General features: G+C 36.8%; 1 protein-coding gene across 5 annotated transcripts in view; it reads right to left on the bottom strand.

The window, feature by feature from the left end:
- Positions 1-123: 123 nt before the first annotated feature.
- Positions 124-12,014, bottom strand: part of LOC105678615 (Ecdysone-induced protein 78C) — a 77,229-nt gene continuing 65,338 nt past the window's right edge. For 4 of the 5 annotated variants that reach the window (XM_067360454.1, XM_067360453.1, XM_012378107.2 and 1 more), the window contains one exon: positions 124-10,723. The gene's annotated coding sequence lies outside the window, so the exon portion shown is untranslated. Of the gene's footprint in view, positions 10,727-12,014 lie in introns of all 5 variants that reach the window. The other variant, XM_067360452.1, reaches the window with a different exon arrangement.

The following is a 12,014-nucleotide window of genomic DNA, read 5'->3' on the forward strand; positions in this document are numbered from 1 at the left end:
TACTTGGCGTAAAAGAGATTGTTAAAAAATATATAGGCGATTATTGGATTAAAAACAAATTAAACGGAGAATGTTTGGATGTGCTGCGGATGGAGGCGTAAGACGAGCAAGTAAATCTTCCAGTTTAAATCTTCCAACCCCATATTTATTTTTTGGCAATGCCTTTTATATGAAAAAGTACACCTTTTTTCTCGAGAGGGATGATACATATTTCGAATGATAATGTGAGAAAGGAAGAGAGAGAGAGAGAGAGAGAGAGAAAGAGAGAGAGAGAGATGGGTAAATTGGTGGAGAACAGGGTGTGTGCAAAAAGATTATTATAATACAATATATTATTCAAATATATATATGTGATAATGATAAACTTAACGGTAAAGAGAACGAGAGAGAGATATATAGATTCGTAATTCTTACCTAGATTTCGTCGTAACTCATAACAATGAAATGTATGTGTATGTATGTGTGTGTGAGTGTATGTATGTATGTGTGTGTGTATGCCGTCAAATGTAAAAGAAGCGCGATATGTGTATCTATTTTGTATGGTGTATGTGTGTGTTTGTATATATTATTTTATATTCTCTAGAGTTTATCAGGGTCTTCCGATTCTTTTTCTAATCTTCGCGAAGAAGAGAGTTAGAGATGCAATTGTATGCCTATATCTTACATAGACACATCCAAATATTGATTTCGAAAAATTCGAATCATAAATTTTTTTAACAGCTAATCGTTAACGGCTTCGATGCGTAAATATTGTAGCGAGACAGCGTAACATTCATTAACAGGCATACGTGATAATATGAGAAATCCGTATGCCGTCGAATGGAAATAATCGGCATGGGTCTTAATGATGGCCCTTTCTTTTTTTTTTTTTTTTCTTTTTTACAGACTACGTTCTCTCTATCGAACTCCTCTTCAAATTCGATATAGACTGAAGCTTTCCTGTAAATCACAGTTTTACGCATGATACACGTCGAAAAGATATAACACGTCCCAAGGTACGTACGCTTCGATTTTCGCAACAAAACGCTTTGCGGCACGTCGATCCGCGAGGATCGACCATAACAATAAATAATTTGCCTTTTTTTTTTTCATACATCTGCTCGAGTTTATATATCATAAATTTTTTTCTTTTTATGGACTAGGACAAATCTGATGCGATAATAACATTTAAACGTAATCTTAACAGTTAACGTAATCTTCGTTACATGCAATATTCTCAGTGTTTTCTCCATTTTTCCCCTTATAGCTTATATTAAAAAATGTATCAATTTCTCTATCATTTTTACATCTTTTGTATTACAGAGAGAAAGAGAGAGGGGGGAGAGAGAGAGAGAGAGAGAGAGAGAGAGAGAGAGAGAGAGAGAGTTGCGGTTTTTCGAAATACTTAACAATAAAAAAAAAAAGAAAAAAGAAAGATACGCTTGAAGAAGGCATACGATCGCTTTTTTTATTGCCGTGCTACACTAGCCTCTCGGAGGCAAAAATTGCATTATACATCTCCATAGGGATCTTGGATCCCATGGACGATTAAACATCGATACAGCTTTTAAAAGGTATATATGTACTTCGATATGTGCGATCGCTTAAGTAGAACCGCCGCTAGTGTATTGTAACCGAAGAGCCTGCTTCCAAAATCGCCTCAAACGCATACTTCAAATAATTATATACTATTTCTAAAAAAAAAAAAAAAAAAAAAAAAAAAAATCGCGTGCAATTTCAGCGCACACGTAAGTCCTCGTTATTTATAAATATACTTTTGAGACATTTTCGGCGGTTAAGCTCTTCAATTTCGTGGATCGTTGTCGCTTCCCTCCCGTTCTTCATGAATTAATACATTAGTGATTAGTCTTGTAATTGGCACAAGTTATTTCGCATATCTGTAAATAATCGAATGACTCTAATAAAAGAATTCGATATATCTCTCAGTTTCAATCAAGGATGATTTAAAAATAAATCGTGGAAAAAAGCGGATGATGATAAGAACGATCGATCAACGATTTTGCATCAATCATTTAGTACTTGCGGAACACCGATGAACTCGTACAGTATAAATTTTATTATAATAAAATTAAAAATTAATATAATTCAAGCGATTCTAACGAAAGGGAAAGAAAAACAATAAATCGATAAACTCTTAATTTACAAATATAATATAAATCAACGAATTTAAATCTAATCGTTCCTACTCACTCTAGATTTCCTAATATAGAAAGAGAGAGAGTCCGCATTTTTTAATAATATGCCCAATAATAAATTATACGCCGCAAGCGTATCATTTCTGAAACATTGCTATGATGGAATATTAATTAAAACGTGAATTGGTCGTTTATAGATTTCTCTAACGGAAATTGCGAAACCTGATTATATATGTTGCAATTTCGTCAGTGAATGACAATTATACAGGGTGATTCAAACATATGCCATCGAACTTGAAAAACATTATATTTTTTCATATAATTTGTAATCAAGAAATTTTTTTAGATATGTTCTTCTTTCTATTCTGAATATTTTTAAACGTACATATCGTTTGTGTTTATACAGTTTTGCAAACCTTAAAATTTTTCTCATTAAGCAAGTCGCTTTTCTAGTCTACAATTGTCTAAAATTTACTATGATGATTCTCAGATCGTATAAAACATCAAATACGAAAATAAATACGTATTATATATACTTAAAAAATTGAAAAGTTCATAACAAAATCAAGTCAATATTATCATTTTTTCAGGAGAAGAAAAAACATTCTGTCATCCTTAATTCTTCAGTAACTTGCTGACAATATAAATCAAGACATAAGTTGTTTTCACGAGAATTGGTGCAACCACACTGTAGATTCCGCCTGTGATCACCAGAATACGCTATTATTCTCAATTTCCTCAATGTTTGACTCAAGGCTTGCTTTTGTTACGAGCTCTTTAATTATTGTTATTTATTGAATCATCACAATTTACTTCGATAAATTATATATTTGCGACCGAGCGACGTAAATTTGAATTACCCCGTACCTTATAATGTAAACTCTAAATAAAAAAATCTGTTCCTTTGCTGGAATGTCGCTGTGTGACGCTACCGCGATCGTGATTGTCGACGATACCAAAAATCGAACATTATTACCTCATGCTTCGTGAAACAGACGAAATAGAGAGGATGTATATCATGCGTTTGGATATAGTAGTAGAAGAATATGTCATGTGATATGCGTGTATGTGTGCGTATGAATGCGTGCTTTTAGGGTATCCCAAAACTGGGGCTTCCTTCCGATTACGATTTGCCTAAATTTGGAGCCGAGTTTTTTTATTTCCTCCATACATGTCGAATGTCGAAGTGTCAATCAACCTCGTCAAAGAAAAATCGAAATGTTTGATTAAACGATCAAATAGACAAGAAAATCTAGTAATTCTAGTTAATTATTATTTCAAATAGACATTACTTAAGTCTTAATTTAGTTAATTATGAAGCTGAATGTCGGAAAGTGTGGAAAATTATAGTGTCGGAAAATTTGGATCAAGAAACGATTGACTCCAAACTGATCAGAGATATTGCAGTCGGTGGGAAGTGCGCGATTTCTGCGACACCCTGTATGAAATATACACGCATGGCTCTTGGCGCGCCACACGTTTTAGAGATTAACAAATAAATACAGATATACATACAGATACGCGCGTCAAGCTGTGTATATGTATTTATGTCCATTCTGACGCGCTATAAATCTAGGTCCGCATTTACACCTCGTATTTCGCACTCCGAATGCGGTTATTTAAATTCTCAGTCTCACATAACATTCTATACGCGATTCTCATTAGACAAAAAAGTCAGCCCCAACGGCCGCATTTAACGCCAAATGTGAGGAATAAACGCGGATCCGCGAACTTTAACGAATCAATATCGTCTTATAAAACAACTAAATAAAAACATTTGTACTTTAGCAGTATAGAGCAGTCATTTTTTGTTGTAGTTATTTACCCTTAATATCGCGTTTTATCTTGATTTATATTATATTTTATACATATATAAGTAATATAAAAATATGTATATATATATATATATATACATACACGTTACATATATATGTATACACATATTTTTTTAAGAATAATTCCCGCCTTCCTTGGCACGCCGACTTCTTCCGCCGTTATCCTTGTTGTGGCCATCGTCGTCGTCTTCGTTAATTATGTATATGTGTACATGGTATTCCAAGCGTCACACATACACACTTTCCCCCAATTGCGAAACATTTCTATTTATCTTGAGAAATCTTTCAATATCTAGGCAAAATAAACAATTAAATTACAATTAAGAAGAGTAAAAAGTGTAAAATCACAAACTCATAAAATTTCGTATCTTTCACTGGTTGATTTTGAAAAATATCCGAACGGATGATAATTTATTCCTTGTAGATATAATTTTAAGTGAATTTTACTTCAATAAAGTTTTAAGGCTGAATTTAGCCAGATTGCATTGAAACAGAACGATTTTACTTTTGCTGGATCATTTAAATTCATTTAAATGCTCACTGAATTTATAATCGCGAGAAAATGTGCGATGACACTCTATGCGTGCGTGCGTGTGTGTGTACGTGTGTGTGTGTGTGTGTGTGTGTATGCGCGCGCACATACGTGATAAACACGTAAATAGGAACAAATATTCATTACAACTCATCATTCTTTTGTGTTTAGAGATGAAATTTACTTATATAATACTTTATTCGATCAAGTGCTTTAATAATGTAGCAATTATATGTCGATATGCATCCCTCTTTAAATCATATTTCGAAAATTTTTATTAAAAAAGACAAGTAGCGTTCACTATTTATATGTTGACCACCGTTTACATCTAAGGCGCGCTTGATAAAAGAGTGTGAGTTAAAAGTTCAGCAACAATTTGTGTGTTTCTGTCAAATGCAATCGATTTTTTCTTATTAATTTTTGCGATACGAATTGAAAGCTTTGCCGATAACGTTGATCTCATACGTACGAATATTGAGTGAAATTCTTTTGCGGTTTGTTAACGGTTTTATTTTCGAACACTGCTTATACTTCTCTTGTCAAGCGTCTTTAGACGTATACATGATAGACATAAATTCGTGCCAAAACTTAAAACGATGAAATTCTTTGATTAGTTCAAAATTGATTTTTCCTCGACACAAGTATCGAAACGCCTGGTGCTCTTCGTTTAATTTAAAAGTATATAGAATTTTTCTGCGTAAGTTTTACTCTTACTTTCCTGCTAATTTCAAGTCGGTTCAGTTCACACAAAATCTCTAGAAGTGTTCGTCGAATATTTAAGATTCGAAAACAACACGGAGTTTGATTGCATTTTCTTCGATGAATCAAGTTAGAGGATTAATTGATTCCACGTCGGTCAAAAAAATTCCACCGCTGCGAATTTCTGGCCATCCTGTATACTTGTGTATGTACGTTTGGTTATCTTCAATGTGTCGAAGAGAACGGGCATGCATAATGCGTGCGACAGCGCATGTATAATCGGGAATCGATATCAAACAGAAGAATTATCGTTACGTAATCTTATAGCAACTGCGGGCGGAATACGTACAAGTATTTCGAAAACCGTCCGGACCTTCTTATCTTCCTAGCGTTTGCCTTTCTTCGCATTCGCCTGACTTAAATAGCGCCGCTGACGGTAGTGTCGAGAGATAGATTATAATAGATAATAATCATAGATTATAATCAATAATAAGTACAATCAATGCAATAATAATAATAATAATATCTGTATCAATAATAATAATTATAATAATTAGCAATAACGATAATAAACATATCGGTGATGATGATAATAGCAGTGAGAGGATCAGCAATAATAATCGGACTTTAACCGCAATAATATTATTAATCATAACGTATCGATTATGCCAGTGATCTTTCTATGTACAGATATTATAGCACCATGACCGAAATTTCGAGTCTCGAAACCTATAAAGAAGGCGGAGGGAAAAAGACAAATTGGGATAAAGGCTTGATTGAAGGAAGGAGTGGGACAAAAAAAAGAAGAGAACAAATATCTTACGTTTCGGAACACGTGAAAGAAAAGGGATTGTTTTGGGAAATGGAATGAAGGAAGAGGGACATAGTGTCTCGCAGTTCGAGAAGAATAGAGATTAAAGAAAATGAAAAGACTCTTCGATATGAAATCAGGACGTCAAGAGAAGAACCGACAAGAGCTAAACGTGCGCACGCAATCCTGCAGATTCACACGCTATTCTATTGTAGAATTGTTAAACATTTCGATTTTGAGTCCCAAAAGCCTTGCCCTTGCCGGCTCCTTCTCCTCCTGCTTCGAAGCACATTAACTCGATTATCGTTTCATTCTTATCATGTTTTTTTTCTTTTTTCTATTATCATACCGGCCAATCGTCGCTACGAAGTCGCTTAAAAGTCGAAGAATGAAGAGTCGCCGACGGCGAAATCAGAGCGAGAGGATTGACGCGTGCCGAAAAAGGTGGAGCATCGATTCGCGCGCGAACAACCGGCAAGAACACGGAGGAACACTATCGGCGTGGCGCAAGGATAACGAAAGACGATTGACCGGCGCCGTTGCTAAGAGATAGAGAGAGATAGAGAGTTACTTTTTTTATCATAATAATACAATATTACTATATTATTACTATGATGTATTTGGCCGTTTATTATATATTCCAGCAACGCTTGCGAGAACACCTCTTCAATTCACGATTGCTATCTCGGCGAATAATTGTCGTGAGACTAGAAATTTTGAAAAATACGACTGTGACGTAACTGGGAGAAAAATGTCGATCGCGGGAAGAAGGTGTCAATGTCTCTACAATATTTAATTTCTTATCTTCAATATTTCCGTCAGCACAGTGGCGTGAAAAAAAATCCAACGTTCAGAGAGTGTTCGAGTGGAGCCGTTTAAGATATTACAATAATTGCATAGTGAAGTAATCACAATGAGAGCTGCTACTGTGATTTAGCAATAATTGTATACACAGTACTGCCAACCATGTAACCAACATGGAAATTTCACTGCAAGTTATAATGAGTTTTAAATATGTATAGTTTTGTATTATAGAAAAATTTCGGAGTATAATATGCGACATGGTTTTATAAATTGAAATTATAATTACAATGACGATAGCAGTATTGCAATCTCAACTATAATTTGCACAGTTTGAACAAAAATGCGCAGCCATTATTCTTTCTCAGTATGTATACATTGAAAATCCAATGTAACATGACGCACAATGTCGCAAGCGTGTCTCTACTACTTCCTTCCTACTTTTCACTCCCAAACATTGGAAAATTACGCCGCTGCGCTGAGATTGATCTTTCACACCTTCTTCTTCCAATTTCAACACGCTGGAGGACGTCAGTGTCAACGTCCGATTCGTGCTATCTCACTTCGAAATTTGAATCGACACTTCTCTCATCTCGCATCTCGTTTCGCGACGATCGAATAGAAAGCGAAAACAATAATGTAACGATCAATAAGCACCAAGTCACGCTCGATTTACATTTGGATCACGAGAGACCTTCCACATGATCGATTACGAGGATTAGAATTAAAAAAGCGAGAGAGAACACTATCACGTGATCGTAATCGTTGCGTTGTAATCGCCGATATGTCCTATCCTGCGATCCGCTCATTAACGCGTTAATTAACAGCTACTCCTTTTTGCAATATAGTTTCAATAATGTTCGTATGCAATATACATATATATATTTCTCCTATATATATATATATATATTTGTATATATATTTATATTATATTAAACGATGATATTTCCTCTTTGTCCAATATATTAATTAAGTATGATATGTTTATTCACAACTTGATGTGAGCGCTTAGAAAGAGAGAGAAAGAGCGAGAAAAAGAGAGTGTGTGTGTGATAAAGACTGGAAAAATCTTTTCTTCCTTCCTTTCTATCGCAAGAACAGCATCTTCGATTTGTTTGAGTAATAGCGATAATAAACCGAGTCACGTCGTTACTTTAAGTACGCCCGGTTTTTTTTTATGTAGATAAAACAGTGATATCTATATTAATAAACTTCTTTTTTTTTCCTCTTATACCATGTTCCACGGATGAGTATTTCGATGCACTCGCGCGCACATATTGCAGACACACCGTACACACACGCACGCACGCACGCATGCACACACGCACACACACACGCACACACACACAGAGGCGCATACTCTCACATACGATTATATATCGTTATGCATTATACACTAGTCATTGTCAGAGAGTTATTAGTGTTTAAAATTTGAAGAGCTGGTCGCACTCGCTTCGGAATCATTCCGCACGGAGTCGCGATTCAGGTAGAGACTTCTGGACGTTAATTTGTACGTGTATACATATACGTGTATGTGTGTGTGTGAGAATGTTTCGTTCGTTAATTTTTGTATATACGTGCACAAGTATCGGCTCGTCGCGTCCGTTTCGCTAGCGTCTCTTGGAGCGCGATTTGGGATTTCATCGTGGTTCTTTCTCCGTCGCGACGAGCAAATGCGCAAAATTTTCCGCGTGATTGATTGAGGAACTTTGATCCGGACCGCCTGGAACAGTTTTCCGAAGCGCGGTGCGACGATATATAATTATATGTATATATCTATGTCGAGATATAATTCGCTATTCTACTTGTCGAGTAATAAAAATAGAGATTGCATAGACTGAGATTCGTAGCGGATGCACCTATATAAAGGAGATACGTCCTATAAAGATTTCTTCTCGAGCGTGAAATTTGTATATGTCTCTTCGCATCACCGTGCGACTCGAATTTACACACATAAGCCCGTGTAGCTGCTGTATGCGTACGCGTATGTGCGCTCGCGCGTGTGTCGCGCGAGCCGCGAGCCCCTCGCGTTCATCGCGCGCTCGTTTCGTCACGTTTCTACACGCCGCTGTACAGCCACTCGTCATTCATCTCGACGTCGCGACGAAATCGAAACCAGCGCTATTTTCGACAAGTTCAACTTTCGATGTTCAGGCGCGCAGAACAGTGTGGCTTTATTAACCAACAAGCGATCCGAGAATCTAGCGAGCCAAATCTGAAAATTCATACAACTCGTTGTCAGAGGACACTTTAATCCTTTATTTGGCACGTTGAATAAAATTGAGAACATTTTCCGATGAATTGTGATTGAATTTAATCTGTAATTAAAAAGGTTTAAAAATTGCTTCTAAATTAAATAATATAGAAATTGACTTCTAACAATATCTAGTTGATTTTAAACAGATTAAAGACATATTGCTTTGATTAGAGCAATAAAACATCAAGTAAAGGATTAAGAAATTCTTATTGCACGATATTTTTTCCCTCTTTTGCAGCTATCCTGTTAAATCGTAATCCTTCGCTTATTTATCTTTAACGAATGATCATCAATTAACGTTGTACAATTTAACATGCAGCTTGCACACTTTTTTGTCTATCATAAATATTCAAATTTATATGAAACCTTTGATGCCTATATAATATTTAAAATCCGTAAAAATATCACTGGAATTTAGAATTCAAGCGTAAAATGCATAACAAAAACGAAAAATGCGTAATATTGAAAAAATTGACAGCCGTTGCAAGATATATTGCACTCTTCACATCGAAATCTGAACTCACGATTAACGCCGGTCTCCCGATTCTCGCGCGCGAGGTGAATATATTCGGAAACGCTTGATGCGGGGAAGAAAACACTTGGTAATCTTAATATCTGATATGTCCGTTGAGTATAGTTGGTGTTTCTGACGCTTCTATCATCTGGCCGATTCTAATGAGAAGTCGCTCGGACGAGATACCGCACGGATGCCTATCCTTAAATCTTACGAGATATCTGAAGAAAAAGAAAAAAGACCGATAAAATCTTGAGCACGAACGGACGTCCATGACTCGATTACGCTTTTGTGCGGCGCACGTTGTGGCGCGCGCGCCAACAAAACAGCCACCCCGTTTGCTCGACGCGGCATTAAAAAGCGGCGCAAGAGATCCCACCCTCAATTGAGTATTTGTAAGTGTACACGCTCGCTTGGAAACGCGCGTGACGTATGTATGCTCGTGGTATTGCTGGGCGAATGGTACAAAGCCGTTTTCCTTTGGATTTTGAGCAAATTGCAGCCGCAAACCTTCCTCCGATCTTGCGCGGAGCTTGCACGGAGCTTTGCACTCTCGTCCAAGTTTCGTTCTATTGCTTGCACGAGTCTTCGAAAAGCGATCCCTTTCTCTCTTAACGTTACTTGCTATTATTACTCGAGCGACTGAGATATCTTGGGATAAATTAGCGGGAGCTTTCTAAAAAGACCGCTGCCGGCGAAGCACGCCGGCGACGATCGCCATCGGCTGCTTCGCCGTCCAGGCGCGCGATCTTAATCTTCTAATGCGGCGAGTTTCCTCGTCGTATTTTTCGCCGAAGATGCTTCACTTCCCGTTGCGTTGTTCTCTGAACGATCGAGATATCTCCGTGACAAGTTAACGGGAATAATCGCCAATGTCCACTATCGACGATCGCGCCTTCGTTTTTCTGTTTAATTATCCGGTGTCCGTTACGGGAGACAATCTTCAGAGACATGTGCTTCGTTCCTTGTTTTCACCGTTCGTTCCTGATCTCTCGCGATCATGTCAGCTGTATTTCGCCATGTACGTGTTAAAACGAACGATTCTAGATATTCGGAGCGGCCGCAGTGTGCGCTGGGCGACTCCTTCCCGGCACCGCGGCACCATTGGTCTCGAGAAACCTCGCTGTACCTTACGAAGACTGCTGAACAAACGACATTCATTGTACTCAGCGACTCAATATTCTAAAAACTATATAAAAAAAAAAAAACTTGTAATTACTTCTGTGAAGTTGGCCTTCCATGTTTTTAAATTGAAAAAAATGATTAGAGTTCTGGATGTCCCCCGAGGAGTTCTAGAGTTCTCAGTCCATTTTAGAAAGAGTTCTGCCATTTAACGTAAAGAAAACACCATTTGAAAAATTGTGCTAACTTCACGACGCCCCTTATTATGTAAAAAATCCAAATTTTTTTATAGTTCTGAGTAGATTTCAAATAGTTTTGTAGTTCTAGATAAGTTTCAAAAATAGTTTTACTCGAAATCCTACGAAAATTAAATTTGAAATTCTCGACTTGGAAGACGAAAAATAGCGAGAACTCGTTCAATTTTGGTTTTAGCGTTTTGAGCGCTTCGAGTGTTAATGATTATCGCTAGAACTCTTCGGGGGGCGTCCAGAACTCTCAACAGAACTGCCGGTTACCGAGAAAATTTTCTACCCTCCGAAGCGCTCTAAGGCGAAATAAAAAAGTTCTCGATGGTTGAAATTACGGGTCCAAAAAATTTTTAAGTCCCACAAGGGTAAAAATTTTTCTCGGTAGTTCTGTTGAGAGTTCTGTATTGCCCTTTACAAGTTCTAGCGATTATTCTGAAGGCTCAAAACGCTAAAACCAAAATTGAATGAGTTCTCGCTATTTTTCGTCTTCCAAATCGAGAATTTCAAATTTAATTTCGTGGTATTTCGAGCAGAACTATTTTTGAAACTTATCTAAAAATCTATATAACTATTTAAAATTTATTCAGAACTATAAAAAAATTTGGATTTTTTACATAATGGAGGGCATCGTGAAGTTAGTCCTCCAATTTTTCAATTGGTGCTTTCTTTACTTTAAATGGCAGAACTCTTTCTAAAATGGACTGAGAACTCTAGAACTCCTCGAGAGGCATCCAGAACTCTAATCATTTCTAAAAAATGGAGGGCCAACTTCACAAAGGTGCTTGTTATAAAAATACGCACCGATTTCACGTAAACGTTAACTTTGGTATCGCCACTGCGTTAGGAAAAAATTATGCGACTCTTTTGTTCGGCGAAAGTGTATGAAAAGAGCACGAGAAAAACAAGAAGACAGAATATATCGGGTTGTATGAATAAAAGCGAAGCAAATGCTCTTAGCGGAAAGCAAAAGCGCTTGTTTAAAAGTAAAAGCATGAAGCATTACACATGTATGTATCTTGTATCTCACATGAATATTCTTTCGAAGCATTTGCTTGCGTCA

Source organism: Linepithema humile, chromosome 8 (genome assembly GCF_040581485.1).
Source record: "Linepithema humile isolate Giens D197 chromosome 8, Lhum_UNIL_v1.0, whole genome shotgun sequence".
Classification (NCBI taxonomy): Eukaryota; Metazoa; Arthropoda; class Insecta; order Hymenoptera; family Formicidae; genus Linepithema; species Linepithema humile.